At 40.9% G+C, this 19376-nt stretch overlaps 1 protein-coding gene across 3 annotated transcripts in view; it reads left to right on the top strand.

Annotated features, from left to right (window-relative positions):
- The first annotated feature begins 369 nt into the window (after positions 1-369).
- hivep3a (HIVEP zinc finger 3a) overlaps positions 370-19376 on the top strand; it is a 36632-nt gene continuing 17625 nt past the window's right edge. Inside the window, exons 1-2 of one of the 3 annotated variants that reach the window (XM_042435156.1) lie at positions 428-451; positions 18583-18619. The gene's annotated coding sequence lies outside the window, so the exon portion shown is untranslated. Of the gene's footprint in view, positions 452-754; positions 904-18582; positions 18620-19376 lie in introns of those variants that run through there. The other 2 variants (XM_042435155.1, XM_042435154.1) reach the window with 2 other exon arrangements.

Below are 19376 nucleotides of genomic sequence, written 5' to 3'. Positions count from 1 at the left end.
GTCTGACAGGATGGAGAGACACATAACAGAAGCTGGAGGTGTTGTAAAAAAATGAGCATAATTACTGTTATTTGAGGGGTGTTGTATGAGGTGTTGCTGAAGATGCCAGTATCAAGCTAGCGAGAATTAAATAGGGCGTTTCCGGTCTACCATTAGCTATTAAAACATGATGACCTTAATACAGGGTCAAGTTGAATGTGGTTGTATTTACAACAGTGCTTAAAGTTTATATGTGGACTCAAAGACGGACAATTCACATATTCAGTATTCGAGTTGCACTTAACGTCGTGCCCACAGTTTTGTCAACAACTCCAAGGCTCACATTTCCGCCTTTACTCTGAAGGCCACATGTGAATATTTCCTGTCTGGTCTTGATGAACCTCGGCTGACTTGATGCAGCTGGTGAAGCTTGTGGCCGCACCGCAGAGAAGTGAAGTTGAGCATCCTGCAGGTAATGTAAGCTCGTACACGGTGTCAGTGGGGCAATGTTGGATATATTATCACATATTACGTAGCTTTGTTTTAACGGCAACATTTTTACATGCTGTGGTGGGACGGGTAATATCATTTAGCATGTTTTTTCTTGTCGCTATTTGATCAGAATGAGAAGATAAAATGTAGCTAACGAATAGCATAGCCAAAGCTAAGAGGAGATGTTGTCCTTTTTCTGTAATGTTTTTGGCTAACATGTTAGACTGGTCCTGGGCTTGTCCATTCCCCAAAACTGGCTTCATTCATTGTCTGTGACAGGGAGGAGGAGGAGGAGGTGGAGGAGGAGGAGGTGATCTGCGGCAAGTCAGCCAGAGTCTGACAAAACCAGACAGGAAGTTTGGGGATTTCACCTTCAAAATAAACCTCGAGCGTGAATTATATTTTTGCAGTTGGGCGTGTAGAGCAGCAGAGGTGATGTTCAAATACTCTGCTTTAAAGCACAGAGCGGAACTGAGCTGAAACAGAGTAGAGATGCTTGTTCCTGTGATGCAGTTTTATTTTGGAAACACTTAATTTAGGAGTGTGATGTTCCTTTTAGCTTGACGCTGATTTTAGTGGCTGGACTGTATGGTTCGGTCGGTGTGTGGCATTATGTAGAAAAACTGGAGTAGTGTGCCCCAGGTGCTCTGGTAATAGACACTGTGTTGTACTGCTGCTGCGGTATGTTGTGCCAGCTGTAATAGCAGCTACCGCTTGTTTCCAGCTACTCCATTTAAAATCCCCCAAATGAGGCAGTTTTACACAGGTGTGTGTCTTCTTTGGTCAGGGCTTATGGTTATTGGCTGTTTTGTTGCACTGGGCTACATCAGCGCTACGAACCCCGTTTGTAGCCAGGCTCCATTCAAAAAATCTGGCCCTTCAATATGTTTGATCAATTCTGCTGCGAGCGCGCATGTCTGTTAAGAACATGACTTCAGATGTTGTTTTTTTTAAATGATTGGTATTTTGGCGCAAAGGTGCCACCAACACTTCTTTTATTAACATTATTTTTTTTTTCACTTCAGTCAGTCACCGTCCACATGTGTTTTTGAGGAATATCATTGACAAATGTTGTGGGGTTTTTTTTGGCACATTCACTGAATTTTTGAATGCCGAATATACAAAGGAACCATTAATATTTAGGAAATACCGTTATTCGTGTTATTTAATCTACGCAGCTTGTTGAGAAGCGTATTTACTCTAAAATGTGTGATTTGTTTAACGGACTCTGGCGTTGCCGTTCGCCCGTGCAGCATCAGAAAACGTAGTTAACCTGTCTGCTGCCACACTGCCTGCATGATGCCTCTCGGCTGCTCGGACATTTCTGCAGAACCTGCTGCAAGGAATTCAACATGACATCATGCGTGAGAAACATTTCCGTTCAGGGCCGCAGGATCAAATCGCCAATAATATTACATAATCACAACCTAGCTTAAATTGGTGGGTTGATCTGGATGTCAGCGGCCAAGTGGATAAGCTTTAACGTCCTATGTTATTTCGGTATATTTCTACCCCATGAAATAAAAAAATAAAAAAACAGAATGTAGTGGAGGATGCGCTTACAAAGAGCAAGAAAATGACCTACTGTACAGATCAACTCTGCAACCCCAAAACACTCCTCATTGCAATGATGCCGGCTGGATTAGAGGGCATCTGAGGACAGCTGTAGCTTGCAACATCGCTTTGCTGCAAAGACACTTGATACAACGGGGTATTTTTCATTTTCTCCATGTGATTGTGATTGGTTTATCACAAGATTTAGAATAAGCTAACTCTCCAAAGGCACATCACATTTCTGGGCACAAAGTGGAGCAATGTCTGTCTGAGTGTTCAGGATTTGATCAATGTGATAAATCTCCTGTTATCAAGCTGCAGAAGAGCAATGGTCATGGATGTAAATAATGCTTGTTTTCATTATTGATTCATCTATTGATCATGTGTTTGGCTCATTAAATTGATAAAATATGAAAAAAAAGACTGTCATGAGTTCTCAGAGCCCAACTGATGTCTTTGCATGATTTTTTATGTATTATATTATATGACATATTTGCAGCATATTTCATTTACAATGATATAAAACAAGAAAATCTGCAAATTCTCACACAGACAGATGTTTGAAAACCTGGAACCAGAAAAGCTGTCTCATCGAGTTACGTACTAAATATGATTTGTAATTGAGTTGATTGATCACAGAGGACATAGCTGATATAATAGGGGGGCATACAGTAACCAGACATCCACTTCATTATCGTAATAGTATTAGGGCTGTAACTAATGATTGTCATTATCAATTAATCTGTCTATTATTTTCTTGACTAAGCGATTAGTTGTTTGGTCCACAAAATGTCAGAAAATGGTGAAAAATGTCAATCACTGTTCCCCAAAGTCCATGTTGACGTCCACAACCCGAAGATCTTCAGTTTACTGTCATAGAGGACTAAAGAAACCAGGAAATACTCACATTTGAGAAACTGGAATTTGGAAATTTTCTTGATTCCAAACAATTAAGTGACCAAAATAGTTGGCGATTAAATAAGCGGTTGTCAACCAATCGAATTATCAACTAATCAATGCAACCATATATAGTATACCAAATTAAAACGTACACTTGTTAAGTATAAAATCTGAAATGTGCAATAGTTAGTTTATGTGAAGTTAAACATATTGATAGGAAGTAGTAACACATCACACATCACAGATACGCATAATGACTCACTCCTTAATGAAGTGATTTTATTGAATTTTTACAGTCGAGGTTTTGTGTTTGCAGCACATGAAGCTCTCTTCATCCCCATCATCTCATCATCATCAGTCGTGTTTTTTCTGAATCCAAAAGGAACCTGAGCTGCCTCTCTGTGTCATGTTGTCCAGATATTTGGTATTCTCTTGTCAGACCGTGTCCTCCTCGACAGGGAATTTCTGTCCTCAAAGGCTCAGTGGAAAAGCCAGTGGCTGTGACCGTGGTTGTTTATTATCATTTTTCTTGCCTCGCCGTTGTCCTTCACCTCATCTCAGGAAGGATGCACAGGGGACATAACATTCTGCGAGTGTATGTCCCATCAGTCAGGTTTGATGCTGTGTACCTGCATCAATCATTCACCCACATGATGAACAGGAGGCAGCTCCTGTTATTTTGTTGTTGTCGGACGGCTTGTCAGGGAAACATTGACCTCATGTATGTTTTTGAAAGCACAGCTCAACATTTTAAAAGCAGAATATATTCCTTGTGTCACAAATCTGCCTGTTGTACCATGAACATGTACATATTTAAAGGGTCACTCCACCAATTTTACACATCAAGCTCGGTGGCCGTGAGGAGTACCAGTCAGTCTGTGAAAACAGTTGGATACTCTCTCCTGTCGCTCTGAAGGGAGCTTTTTCAAAAATCTGAAAAAAATATGATGTCTAACAAATGTCAACATTGAGTTGCATTATGGGAGTTGTAGGATCTAGTGTTTTTGAGCTTGAGCCATACTTGGGACTAAAAGTCAGGATATCCTCCGCTTTGTTGATTTTAACCTTTGATACGACTTTTGTGAGTCCCTAAATTTTATGGAAGTGCAGGACTGGAATACCCCTTTAAAGAGGTATTATGCAACTTGTCATTTTCTGTTTCACCTTTTTATCCATCTTTGTTGTTTATCTCTCATTGTTGTAGTGGTTTTCATTGTATTTCTCAGAGACAACCTGTGTAACCTTGGATTTTTGGTTGATGATGTTTGAGTTTCTGTTGATGGTGCTTTTTTCCACTCTGAACCACCAATTTGACTATTGCATCGACTATTATTGTTGCACTGAAACAGAAAAAATTAAATGCACATTTTTCCCACAAAAGACCAGACATAAAGTGTTGAAAACAGCCAATAGAAAAGCTCTGGTTTACTAGATACAGGTTGAATCATTATTGTTTTATATCAGTAAACAATGAGGAGTAGCAAATATTGCTGTAAGGCATTTTGCCAGCACTTTTATCCAGAGCGACTTACTAAGCTCTTGGATGTGACTTCCAGTGTATCAAGCAGAAACAAAACCATCATCGTCATCGCCATTATCAACACTGTGATTCCGGTTAGTTTGTTATGGATCCCTGTAGGTTAGCGTTGCCTCTGTCAAGCCTGATGTAGTCATGGGTGCTAAAGTGGGAGGATAATGGCCTCACTGTGGCACTGATAGGCCCGGAGCCCAAATGGCTTTCCCTGTGTTTGCCACTGGAGCCAGAATGGTGTGTGTGTGGTTTCTTGACACTGGACATAAGCAGCAGAGCTCAAAAGACAACCAGTCTCACAGTCGATGCTGCCCGGCTCATAACACATACAGTGGTGGTACGGTAAACATTTATGCGGTGTGCAGAGTCTCAGAGTGTGTCCTGAAGTCCCAGGGCGAGCTGTTGCATCATGAAATGGCATACACTCTCAGTTTTTGCTACGGTCCTGTCAAAGGTCTCTCTGTTCGGCCAAGGGCAGTAGAGCCGGGTGAGGACAACATTGATATTCATGCAGCTTGTTCTGACGGAGTCACCAGCGGGCACCTCATCCCTCAACTGTCAGTCATTACAGTGTCCTTGGTAGCAGGTGAAATGTGAGGACACTTGTATCTGTAGAGCTTCACTGATGTTCATATCGCTCTTCCAGACGCTTAGCGAAGGGAGGAAATGCCGAGCAAATAAACAGCCTGAACTTTATTGAAACATCAAATGAACACCTCTCCAGGTGAGGGAGTGGAAATATATTTACCCAGGAGAACATGTGGCATCATCCTTCATGAGTTTGCCAATCTGAACCCTTTCAGGACAGACTGAGATGTATGGATGACTGAGAATACATGAGAAAAAAGAGGTTTCAGTTCATTCCAGTGTTAACCATGTAAACACAAGGGCTGGACTTCATTTAGATAGCAACAGCAGATGATGACAGAAGATGCAACAAAGGTCTTTCTATTATTAGAAGTAAATTTAGATGCACATCGAGGAGCTGCTTGGAAAAAAAATAGCTAATGAAATAGTTGCAGTCAGTTTAGTTTAATTTAACTTAATTTTCTTTGGATGTATGTAATTACGTCATGATGTCATAGATATGCAGATTAGCACATGACATAATCTAGCCACTTTTCCTGCAGGCTTTAGCCACTTCCCACTGAAAACAGTTGGCATCACTGTCCCTGATGGCCACGTGGCCGTCGCCCTGCAGGTTGTAGCGACTCCTTGAGAAACTCTCCAGTAAACTTGCTTCTTAAAAAACAAGCTCCATACATTCAATACCAACTTTCAGTGTTCTAACTTTAATTTGAAATAGTATCAGTGAATGAGGTCAATTTGTATGTGTCCAAGGCGTCCGCACGGTCTTAAGAATTTCAGGAAATCACAACATTCATTTTGACCATCCAATACAGTAAAAATAGGAAGTAGGAAATGACCATTCACCATTTCCCAAAGTGGTTACAGTACATAATGCTGAGCTTGCTTTACACTTATTGGAACAAATCTCCTCCCAGTGCAATATATCATCAACTCCATGTCCTTGCCTCAAACCTGAAAAAATACCATTTTATAAGTCTAAGTGACTACAGCAGTAATAAATCATAGATTCCTGGTGCAAAACCTCGTGTTTATGATTTAAGATGTGTCATGTAACCAGTGCTCACATGCGAGTTAGAATGTGTAGTGCGCGCACATACATATACGCATTGATAAGGGTGATAACATTCCAGCTAGTCATGCAGGAAGGGACCCCAGGGTGGCCCTGGTCATCCATCAGGAGGACTTCCCCCAGCCGCAGAGGCACAAGCTTAAATGTCAAAACCGCCGTAAGCAAACAGGTTTCCTCTCTGTCGGCAACCAGCCTAAGTCGACGGGAGCGGAAATTGACTCTCATCCTTGTTAATGAAAGAATACACTTGCTTGTGTGTGTTTGTGTGTGCGTTTACATCCTTGCCTACGCGTTTGCTTTACCATGTGCTTGTGCACAGGAAAACGTGTTGGCACAAAAGCTTGCACGTGTGCTTTGTGAACGCCGTATGCTCGGGTGTTAAGTGTTGTGTTTACATGCAGTGTGTGTGTGTGTGTGTGTGTGTGTGTGTGTATGTGTGAGGTGCATGGGAATCAGAGCATGTGTGCGCTCGCTGCGAGTTGTTAGGCCCTTGGCTGAGCTGCAGCCCTCTGCTGGAAGGGGTTGGATGCCGTCAGTGACCCTGGAGGCGAGCGTATGGACCCAGCTTGGTTTGCTCTGCGAGGTGGAAGGGCCTCTGGTTTCTGTGACCCCTGTGGAGAGAGCAGCCTGTCAGGCAGAAGGCCTGTCAGCTGCAGTCTCATTCACAAATCACCTAGTGGACGCACACGCATGCACACACACACACATGCACACACACGCTCAAAATGCATCCACATTCATGTCCAAAGATGTCCTTGCTTCCTTGAAAAATTGAATTACACAATGTTGAGACTGGCCCTTTATTACAAAGGGTTGTAATGTAATCAGAACAAACATGCATGAATGTTTGATTATTGCTCCTGCATATTCTTACTGTGAGTGATATCACAGGTTTAATAATAATAATAATAGAAATGCAGCTCAAATTGCTTTACAAAATAAAGAAAAGAGCAGATATAATAAATCAGTACAATTGAAAACACAAAGGAACTTGTATAACACTAATAATAAGAACATACGCCTATAACATATCATTACTATAAACACACAAGCGGGATGTGAAGATTTGAGCCTCTTTTGCACAAACACTGAGAATGGACTTTGTAGTGAAGTAGAAGATTTGTGTTCAGAAGTTTTGCAACAACTTTTGAAATAAAAAAAAATCACATTTTCATAGATTTTTCAATGAGGTAGAAGGAGGAGATGTCATTTTAAGAATTTCTAACCAGTAGTTTGTTTTTTTGTTTTTTTTGTGGAACAACCATTTTCATTTCTATATTTCTTAAAACACATCCAAAAGTGATCTTTAAGAAAAAATGTTGAAAAATATACTAAATATAATTTTCGGAGAATACAGTGGATGCAAACTGTCAAATTTACTAAATAATACTAAAAGGTATCTGATGTCAAAATCCTATAGATGTTGATTCACACTTGAAACTTTCAGTCATAATTCTTAAAGCTGCAATAGTTAATTTTTTGGCGATGTGGGGGCAGTGCTGCAACAAGCTGTAGACACAACACTAACATATCATCACCTTATAAATTTGTTAATGTTAGCAAACAGTCGCCTATTTGCATATCCAGCAGACATGCAACATTAGCATTCAGTCTGAGATGTGCTTCTGTTTACCGGGAAATGCAAGTCCAACATTCACTCTCTTTTACCTCTGTTTTGCTTTCCATCAACTGCTGAGGCTCTTCAGCTGACAAAACAGTAAAGATGCAGGCTGTAAAACCAAAACAATGAGCTAAAAGATGCTAAAAAAGCTCTATGAAAATCAGAGCAATGTATCTGTTGATTTGGGTGCATTCATACTGATTAGCGCAGCTTTAACTCAGTGCAGAGACATTCACAGTGTGAGAGGAACATCACACTGACGTCCACACCATACTGTGTCCCTTCCTGTCTGCTGCTTACTCCTGTTGACATTGTCATTGTTGCAAGGTTGTGTTTTCTCTGAGCAGAGGGAGAACTATATGGTACTAGACCGCAGGCTTTTGTTATATAACAGCACTTGTATCTGTTTTTCTGGATTTGTCCCACAGTAGGTCTTTTATCCATGATGCTCCTGTGATAGAGATTGCAGCCCTGGTAGATAGCCTGCTTTCACGCAGAGCTACTGCTGACTCAGCTGATACCTACAGGTAGACCTCATCGGCAGGAACGTCCCAATTATTGCTTTGCATCGCGAGTGTATGTCAAAATATTACCGGTGTCTACAGTAAGACTAGCTTCTCCCTGCCTCTCTGTGTGGATGATATAGATTCCTGGATAGGCGGGCTCTTTGGCAGACTGCCTCATCCCTGTGTGTCGATTCACTGTTAGTGAAATAAGAGAACATATGGCTGCTCTCTCCCCGCATTACATCACCTTGAGATCCAAGCAGATTGGTTTAAAGCTCAAGGAAAAAAAGAGAAGCTGACTGTATTTGGATGTTTTTTTTTTTATCTAGCTGTGTTTTCTACAAAAATTGGCATGCTGGCCTCTGAAATGAACTGTGTCTTAATGAAGTAGATGCACAAAAGGTCAGCGACTTGATTTTTTTTTTTTTCTTCCGCTACTTGAAAGCAGGCTTGGATGTACTATTTTGTACTCTGTATCCCGCTTAACCCAGCGTACAGCCCAGCCAGATGCATCAGGCTCAACTGTGTTAGTATTGATCCATCTGAGTTATATCACATCATGCAGAGTTACTGCCTGCTGCACACGTTCAGGCTCCTGTGAAGACTTTGCATGTGGTTGTTATCAGCTATTCACTGGTTTCCATTAGCTTCCTGATTTAGCATTTCTACCTGGCTCTTTTCATGCACTGATGCATTGTGTGCTCTCACCAGTCCAATACTGGTAACGGTTTGATTTGAAACATCTTTATGACATCTCAACTTCAGACCCTGACTCTTCATACCAAAGCCAATCCGCCATCATTAGATGCTCGTTTTGAATTTTAAAACAGAGGTATCTGAGACTGAGTGTGGAACCTCAATACTTAAAAAAAAGATACATTTTTTGACATTTTTCCTTTATTAGATAGTGTGCAGTTGAGAGAAATACAGGTTATATAGGAGAGAGAAAGAGTGGTGACATGCAAGAAAGGTCCCTTACTGAATTCAAACTGAAAACTATCTGTATTTACATTTATTTATATTAAATCAAAATCTTTCCAGTTTTAGACAATTTTATTTTTGCCAGGGTCTTGTACGGTAGCTCAGCATTTAGCATTTGTGAATGAAAGTTCATTCTTGACCTCGGAAATAGTTTGACAAAACAATACCAAATCACGGTCTATTTACCAGCTTTTTCTGCAACTTGCAACCGTTTCACTTGGTCTTCATCCGTAGCTCATGGAGCTGGATCTGTTGACATGTGAGGGCAGTAGTTATGATTTCATACATAACACTTTTAGGACTCCACGTTAGCTTAGAAGTTAAGTTCATTCTTGACTTTTGAAATAGTAATTTTGACAAAACAATCGCAACTAAAGCTTCATTTACAGGCTTTTTCTAGAGCTTTCAACACGGACGAGAAGTCTTTTGAGGAAATCATAACAGATCCATCTCAAGCTCCAACACATCCAACCAAACAAACTCCATCTGTTGATGAAGACTGTGAAAAGGATAGTAAGTGAACCTTGATTTGGGATTATTTTCTCAGAGAAAAGGGTTTTGTTGTTGTAAGATATCTAAAAAGTATTGCTTGGTATTGGAACTGAAACTTAGGTATCGTATTGTACTGGCATCAAAATATTTTAGACGATACCCAGTCATCACTTTCACATCTTCATAAGGTAACTTTTCCATTCAACGACTTCCTATATAAACCATTTTTTGTTAGATTTTCAAATATCTTTTCTTTGCAATTCCAGTTAATCCCAAATGTGTTAAGTACAATCCAAATATTTGTGGTTTGATATGACAGAGCCAGAAACCAGACATGGAAAGTCCCCTCTGATGTCATCACCAATAAAGTCTGGAGCAGTTCAACAGAGAATTGTGAACGATCAGGTCCAGTTACTGTTTCGGAGACAGTCTCAAGGGGGATTCTTTTCCTCAGAAGTGTACTGTATGAATCTTGTTTACTTCCTGGCTCCAAGAAGTCCAGAATATTGATTCACACAGTCTTACAAGATGTAGCTAGTCATCTACACTGCAGGTGTAGCCTTAAGCAGTATGCCTTTGTCATCATGATGGTGATGAGTGTATGCAAATGGTGTCACAGTTTCACTCAGCAGCCTTACCGAAACCCACACTCACACCCTGAAACCACAAACACTGGCAGAAACAGCTTAACATAGATGTGGGGACAAATATAGGGAGCGGCTGGTCATTTTTCCTATATTTAGCATTTCCTCTCAACATTTTCAACTTGTTTTCTCTTCACTCGCACAATGCCGCCCATTCTTCGCTTCTTTGTGCCTACTTCCTTGTTCCCAATTGGGTTTGCCGCTGGTCTAAAATTATACTTTTCTGTAAATGAACCCGTTGTCAGTGAGTCCCTGTCTGTAAATATCAACATATCACAATTTTTATTTATAGAGTGATTACCCTTGGTTAAGGTATAGTATCTAAATTGGGTTTTTGGAGGTTTGAAAAGCAGAAAAGGAATCTCCAGGATTTCTATTTCTATTCAAACAAAAATACTTCGGTTTTTACGGCAACACTACTATGATCAGAACTTTGTCGAAGTCACATGTACAGCATATAGCTAGTTATTCAAATCCTTTCCTCTGCTGTTTTTATAATTTAAGCCATGAAGTATCGACTTTTATCAGCCTGTTTTGCTGACCAAGGAACTGCAACAACATCAGCCAGTCTCTGGCAGAGCTTCCAGTGGCCTGGAAGCAGGGTTTTTCCTGGCTCAAAATAGTGCCTTGGTGGTGGACCACCCGTGCAGATCAGTATGTGGAGCATGATAGACTGAAAGTGTTAAGGGATTGGTTAACGCTTTGGTGGTCCTTGCTCAATACGTTGATGCGCTCAACCTCCTGTGAAATTTGACGAGGAAAAGGAATCATTTATCAGTATTTATGTATGATATTGAATTACATTTGGTTGAAAATAAAAGACACGCATTTGGTTGAAAATAAATTACACGCAACAAAGATTAATATTTTTAAAAGCAAAAATAAGTAAATGAAAATATATTATTGACAGAACTCTGAGTCACATCAGAAAAATAGTCCCAATTTCACAGTATGCTTACTTGCTTTCTTACCGAGAGTTAGATGAGAGGATCTATACCACTCTTATATCTGTCCAGTCACTATGAGGCTGGAGACAGGAGATGCTTAGCTTAGCTTAGCCTAGCTTAGTATAGGTTAGCGTAGCTTAGCTTAGTTTAGTTTAGGTTAGCTTAGCTTAGTTTAGCTTAGTTTAGCTTAGCTTACTTTAGCATAAAGATAATACTGGTAGAAACAACTAGCCTGGCTCTATCAAAAGGTAACAAAAAGCGCCCTCAAGGACCTCTAAAATAATTCGCTAATTAACATCTCATTTGTTAAATCCATACACAAAACAAAGTGTAGAAATGACAAGCTGAACTTTTTCGGGGGTTATGTGCCAGACTGTTTCTTAACCGGGAGTGACGACTTCCTGAAGTCTTATCTAGGGTAGCTGTTTCCTCTAGTTTCCAGTCATTGTCACAATGGCACACTGGCTCATAACCTTCTATATTGTGGACGTATATTATGACTGACCTTAAATCTGATGTATTTTGGTTTAATTTCCCTTTAGTGAGGACCCTGCCTGAGTACATATTAAAAACAAGAAATCCAACAAAACAAGTAATATATCACTATAAAGTGCTTTGAAATAATGAAGTGCTTGAAAAATGAAATGTATTAGCCATGGTGTGTAGGATTGGGAGTGTCTCAAAACTGTAGTTGCTTGGTAGGTGTATTATGGTCACAGTGCTGTGGTGCACAGTAAAAATCTTAATTCTTGCTCCTTGAACACACAGACAGGCCTCTTTGGTTCATAAAGGCACATTTGTACATACATGGAATTAGTATGTTATTGGAGCAATAGGTAGTCTGGTTTGAACTTGCACCACCCACCACAGCTGAGCTCTGCACAACATCTGTCAACATGGTCTACTGTTGGGAAGTCAGGTCTTCCAGCAAGCAGAGCCTTTTTTTGTTCAGACATTTTTTAAAGCTCAGATAGCTATTTCTCTCTGTGGACTCTTTAAATTGCGGCACCGTAGCCTACCATGTGTTGGTCACATTGCTGTTTTCTGTGGCCATCGAGGCAGGTTGAGGTTGAGAGGGGCATCTGTTCCGTTCTGGTTGGTGGTTGTACGTTGGAGGGGGGTCTCTGGTCTGTCTGTGGCTGGGCGTCTGCAGGGAGGCAAGGGGACCTGTGGTTATAGTTATATGTTGGGATTTATTGGCTGGGCTTACACACACATGCACACACGTACTCATGCAAAAAGGTACACATCAACCTTCTAGATCCAGACAAGCTGTTATTTTTACAGTTAGGTATAGTCCACTGTGTGGAAATGCATGAAAAGGGTCTTCTTCTTCTTTATACACTGTTCACTGAACCTATGCACTCCAACAGACATGTTTCAAATCAAACATGCAATCCAGTATTTTTAACAGACAGTGATAATGCATCTCTGAGGTCATTAAGTACTACAGGCTGACTTGGTAAAAACCACCTTGCACTGTAGGAGGCAGCAGCAGTGACAGATTCTGCTGTCTCTGTGGTGTTTAAGGGCCATATGTGAAGCCCAGGACCACTGGGATGCTGAGGAGGACACTGCCTGTGTTTTCTCTCCTCTGACAGGTGGCACAGTGCCCAGAAACTCCCTCTGTGGCACTGCAGGATGGAGCCAGCACTGTCCTAAGCTTGGATGCTGCTGCTGATACTCCACCCCAAACCAACCAGGGTCGGACCGATATATGCGTTTGTCAATATTGGCCTCTTAGGTAAAATCAGACATCGACCGGTCACTGTCGTCCTCCTCCAATTTGATGGAGGTTCATCCCTGACTGCAGCAAGTCAGTCAGATGTCTGAGCAGACAAATGATGTCATTGTGGTGTTGAGGGGTTTTACTCAACTTGAAATCTTTAAAAGCTGCAGTGAAACTACTTTTCCTGTCTTTAAAGATGTGCTGACCCACCTTAAAGCCGCTCTAATCAATCTTTTTCTAGTAAAAATTGAGCGAATGACAACATATGATGTGAAAGTTGTTGCTCATACTGATGGACCCACAGAGAATTGTTTGTTTTGGTTTTACAGCCCGCAGCTTTACTTTTTTGGTTCAGTCTCACAGCTCTCATCAGTGCTGTGGCCAGATGCAACAGGCAGCTGTTTTACAGCAAAAAAAACAACCCAGATAAATATATAGTTATGGTGCCAGATATTTAGCTCTGGAGTTACTGGAACAAAACAGAATAAAACACAGCTCGAGGCAGCGTGATTATAGTAGTTACATCTGTCAGGTGAACACAAACATGACTCTAAATGAATTGCAAAGTTGCTTGGTATTTGCTGGCTGTATCAATTTGCAAGTGTTTGCTAACGTGTGATGATGATGTAATTGTGATAATATGTCCATGTTGTGTTTACAGCTTTTTCTGCTGCCCCCAAGTGGCCAAAACACACAATTCAAGTTTAAATAATATAATTAATGCAGCATTTTTAACGAAGAGTTTGATAGGTCAAATATGATGTTTCAGAGGCTTTCCCCAAATACAAATCAGTGAGAAACACTTACTATTTGTATGTTTTAGATCATGTATGCCAACAATAGATCAATATTAGTTGACCCCTTTCTTTCACCGAAGTTAAATGAGGAAACGCAAACTCCTTCTAATAAGTTTAAAGAGAGAAATTTTAGTTTTGTACCTCCAAAAATTTGGGGCAAGAATTAGATACACAAAAAGAATGGTCAGACAGGTGACCTTTAGTCACTAGCATCAGTTCAGCTCTTCAACACTGGATCCTAAAATTCCCATAATGCAACCAATAGCATCTTTTCTTTAGACCATCCCTGTGTGGTAAACACCCATGTTTTTCAAACTCCACTGCCCTAGTTTGAAACATAGGCTTTCTGTTATATATTTGCGGTCTCTAAGCCGAAATACTCAGGTGATGTAATTTGCTCAGACACCAGGGCCAGCCACATTAAAAATGCACACCACCCAGGCACGTAATCATGTGTATTTATACTGTAAATACCCAACGTCACCCTTCACACCACCAAGTGATAGTTCTGATGCCCTTTCAAGCATACAGCAGCCATGTAGGAGTAGTAGAACAAGTTGTACAGTAGCATGTATTTTAGTGTTTCTTCATCCAGCTACAGGCCTTAACAGCCTTATGTGCCCCCAGGCTTTTACTTGAGCCCTGTGCTCTACTAGGCTGAAGGTTGTCTTGTTCTGTTCAAGTCTTTTCTAATGACCACTGTAGACAACTGTTACCCTGGTGATGAGATAGACAATGCAGAATGAAACCACCAGGCTTTACTGTAAAGTGGTGTTGACCTCCTTTAAGTGTGACCTTCCATAAAGGGTGATTTTTTTTTTTTTTTTTTTTACATACACACATGCTTTTGTCATGTTGCAATTTTATAAACAATTCTTCACCCAATAGCCAGTGATGGTGATTATAATAAATTCAAAAAATAACAATACAGACAAAAACCTTTCAATTTCAGAAAAGCATTAGCGTTTGCTTTTTCTCTTAAAAGACCCGTTCTTCTCCACCACAGGGTTATGTCTGCTCTAGAAGTGGGGTAAATGCTATTCTGCAAATAAAATCCCGGCTAAACTGAAATTAGGAAGATTTACCCTCTACATCTGCATCTTTAAAAATAGCCCATCATTTCTATTCAGCCACTGCTAAATGTTAATGTATTGTATAGCTTGAGGTACAAAATGAATTCAGAGTGTTCGGTTTAGTGAAAAGAGGACAATATTGTGAGACCTTATCTTTTTGTTTCCATCCCGTTCCCGTCCTACATTCCTAACAAAAAGAAATATTCCTGTAGAGGAAATGTGTTTGGTAGCATGATGTTCACACTGTGACAAGGCCGTCCAGACAAGCCCCAGCTGCACAGAGGCAAACCTCCCCTGTGAAAGAGCTCAACACTGCAAGCTCTGTCACCTCCACAGAGGCTGACAAGTAGACCAATTCACTGAGCCAATATTAGTCTGCATGTCATAATCAAATAATATGACAACAAACCAAATATGTTGAAAGCAAAACCCGTCTTTATTTTCAGTAGATTAAGCCTCAATAAACATTCATTTCTCATAAATGGCGAGTGGTTTTCAGGATTCAATAAACAGATTCAAAGAAACATGTTCTTTGTCAGTTTGATATATTGAGAACCAGTTCAAATCACTTCTCAATACCAAACCCAACCTCTGATATGATGGGGTTTCCTTCCTGGTTACAGCTAGTAAAGATGTTCTGTTTTATTTTAATGTAAAATTTGAATATAGAAAGATGAATCCAGTGTCAGACGATTTTACTTCCCGTTTTGGGAAGAGTTGTAGTGACAAAGCTAGCAAGCCTAAAAAACCCAACACTGTCCTGTTGTTAAATACCATTACTGCTGTAGTTGCTAAAAGTAGTCAGTATGACATTAGCTGCTAACGCTAGAAGAGGTAATATAGGGACATTACTGTTTCTGCTGGCCCTGCAACACCAAAGTAGCCCTTGTTAACTTGTCCTGTGTTGTAATTTATATTGTTTTGGATATTTGTCCTGCAAGAAAAGACAGTCTTCTACATGGTCAGCACTGTAAAAGTGTAATTAGCATTAACATTAGCAGCTAACTGTAGCTAATTAGCTTAATTAGTCAATATGATGGCTTTTTTGTTTGTTTGTTAGTTTCTTTCAAGCACAAAAAATGGACTGTACGGTTGTTGTGTTTGCATGTCACACAGGCTGGGAGCACTTACTCAGGGCTGCCAACTTTTGACTTCAGCTTGGAGTGAAATTTGTTCCCGTGAGGTTGAGGGAGTTGGGGGGGGGGGAGTATTTTAGTAGTACTTATTTTTGTTCATTATAAAATGAGCATTACTCGTGGTAAATTGACCCACTCGACCTCTCTCTGGCCTTATGAACCAATACCTTTTTTATAGGACTTTTTCTTTTTGCTAATTTGTGTTTGTTGGGTAGCATTTTTGATATACACTCCAGATATCACACATATTTTTCTTCAAAACATAGAATAAGAAAGATTTATGCTCCTCACCAGATGATGTAAATAAAAGCTGCAATAACTTTACTAACCTTGCTCTATGTAGGCCAGCTCTACAACTTTACACCAACAGTTCCTGAGAAACACCTGGTGAATTCATAAATAGACAAATGACCATTGCGCACCTGTCAAGATAACATGACTGAAATCCGTGAGGTCAGTAGTTGAAAGCCCTGAACCACCCCCACCACCCACACACACAAAAAAAGACAACACATTCAAGCATATTGTTGGCTACATTTGCATGGCATTTCATAAACAGGTCCATGTTCATCCCATAGAGATAAGAGGTTTTCAGTGAAGGTGCTTACCATCGTTGACAACGTTAGTATGACTGCAACATAGACGTAGTGAGCCGCACAGTGAAACAATGATTTGTTGTTGCACACTTTCCGTTCAAACAGATGATGATTAGTGCGTTCTTTGAGAATCTGTGAAAAGTGCTGCCTTAACCTTGTTACACTCTATGCCTCAGCCCATCTGAACTTGGAAAAAAAAAAAAAAAACTGCTGTTCTCTCGCTTAAAAATCACAAATTTTACATCAGAGGAAGCAAAGATGGAAAGTTAGAGTGAGAAAAGGCATGTGTGGTGTGAGATCATGAGATCTGTACCAAGTCTCACGCTCAATCCATGAGAGCTGGCAGCCCTGACTTACTGCTCTGACACAAATATTAGCATGCTAGAATGTTAGCCACAGCTAGTTGTATTGGCTGTGAGTGTGAAGTGAATAGTGTATGCTGCCCTCATGTCTTATTGGGGAACATCGGGGAAAAGGTTCATGTCAGTCTCCCGAGTTTTAATTCCAAGTCAGAGATATCAGGAATTTCTGATAGCTCCAATTTATTCATATCTGCCTTCACTTGTTATGTATGTAGCATTATAAAAATAGCTATTTTAAAGCTCTTTTTTTTGAGTTATTTTTATCTTGCATGACTACAAGGCTAGCAATGTGAGTAACCATCTTGGAATAACTCGCCAACTCACTCAAGTTGTTTTCCCGTTCTTCCTGCTCTTTCAATATGGTGTGAATCAACATTAGCATTGGATTGGATGAACACTGGGTATTATAGGAATAGCTGAAAACAATTGTACACATAAGAATGGCTTTTTCTTATTTCCAGTATTTGGTACAATTGGAAAAATGAAGGTGGTATTGTAGATTGACATATTATCCAAAATGATGATAGCAAAGTGGCTATAAAAGGAGCTGCTGCAGTGGTGACTTTTAAGCTCAGGCAATGGTCTAAGTGTTGTTTCATAATGTTTTATTGAAAAGGATAAAATTGCCAATCAGAATCTTTAATCCAGACATTCTTGTATGAGAACTGGCCTTCATACACCATTTTCAAATTTGGAGCCCCACTCACAAGGACTCTCTGTTGCCTGGTGCAGGATGGACACCCTGGGCTCGCTTCCATTTCCCTCTCAGCTTCCCCTTTTCACGCCCAGCCAGATGAGCGGCTGACCGCCTGCCTTCATCCCACCGGCTGGTATTCCCTCAATGCTTCACATGTCTGCAAGCTTTCAGCCTGCTGAAAAAGTCACTTGGCATAGGAGGGAAAAACCCAAGGCATATGAGAGCTTAGAGTGATGTCAGAGTTGCCTGGACTCATTTCAGCTTGACCCCTGGCAGGAGCATGAACGTTACACAGTCATGACATTCTCCAGAGCTGCTCTTAAAAACCGGATCCCTTTGCTTCTTTCTCTCTCTTTTTTTTTTTTTTTTTCCACGTGGGTCCTTGTTTTCAAATTTTCCAGGGTTTTTCTCAGAATGCAACAGCACTAGCTCTCCACCTATGCTGGAAAATGTGAAGTGAATGGGGAAACTGTGTTTTAAAAATATGAAGTAACCTCCCCTCCGCCCCCTTTCCCAGTCAAATTAAAACACCGACCACTCACCCTGCCCCTCTACCTCTCACCGCTTTGCCAGCTGTGCAGCCTGAGAACGCTGCCAAAAGAAACACAAGCTTACGTCAACTTCCAAATAAGGAGCTGCTACTTCACTTTGACCTGAAAGAGAGACACTAAGGGGGGTATGAAAGAGGTGGAGATAGACAGGGAGAGAGTGTCCCCTCCTCCTCATTCATACGCATAATATACTCAGCTACCTGTTTGTCAGCCCAGTGCACGTAGAGCGGAGACTCGATTACCCCTCTCTCTTCACCGTCACTCTCATTCATCCTTTCTCTCTCTCTCTTTCCCTTCACCTCTCTCTGCCTCTCTCTGCTCTCCCCATTTCCAGTCATTCACAATCGGAGGACAACACCACCTGCTACCAGGTAAAAAAAAAAAAAAAAAGAAAAAAAAAAAAGCCATTGATATCCTTTGTCATCTTCAGTGATTTTGATGTCTGTGATGTAATGTGAGTGATGTGATGTGAGGACTGGAGGATTTTCTCCATTCAGGTCTTTGTTATTACAAAAGGCTGTTACATCAATGAGCAGCCAAGAATCATTTGTGGAATTCTGTTCTGTGCAACATGTTCAGAGACATTTGAAACAAGCTGAATATTTTTTGCCGTTTTTAAACATATGCAGACAGCGCAGCTTCTGCAGCGAGGCTGTTTGCGCTTGTGTGTGTGTGTGTGTGTGTGTGTGTGTGAATGAAGGAGAGGGAGAGTGCATATAGTGAGTGGTTCGTGGGCTGTGTATGTATTAAAGCTCACAGCTCAGACTGGGAGTGAATGAGCTCCCTGTGTCGTGCATTCAACCTCCTATGCTTGGCATGTCCTCCTGTGGACTGGGGAGCGTTCCCGAGGTGCGAGCGTGCCCACACACACACATATACACACATACACACACACACACACACACACACACACACATTCCATGCACACAGAGGAATAGCTATGAATGCACTCACTCCCAGAGGGCTCTCCTCTGTCCCTGGAGAGCGCCGCTATCAGGCTGCTGATGAAGCTGCGCTTTCTGACTCAACGGCATTGCTAATGCTCAGCTGACATCGTGGTTGGAAACACAACAACAGATGAGGGCATTCACGGTGTCGCTTAGGTCAGCTGAGTCTGCAAGATGATGA

Source organism: Thunnus maccoyii, chromosome 15 (assembly GCF_910596095.1).
Source record: "Thunnus maccoyii chromosome 15, fThuMac1.1, whole genome shotgun sequence".
Classification (NCBI taxonomy): Eukaryota; Metazoa; Chordata; class Actinopteri; order Scombriformes; family Scombridae; genus Thunnus; species Thunnus maccoyii.
This window is presented reverse-complemented; position numbering and strand designations above follow the sequence as displayed.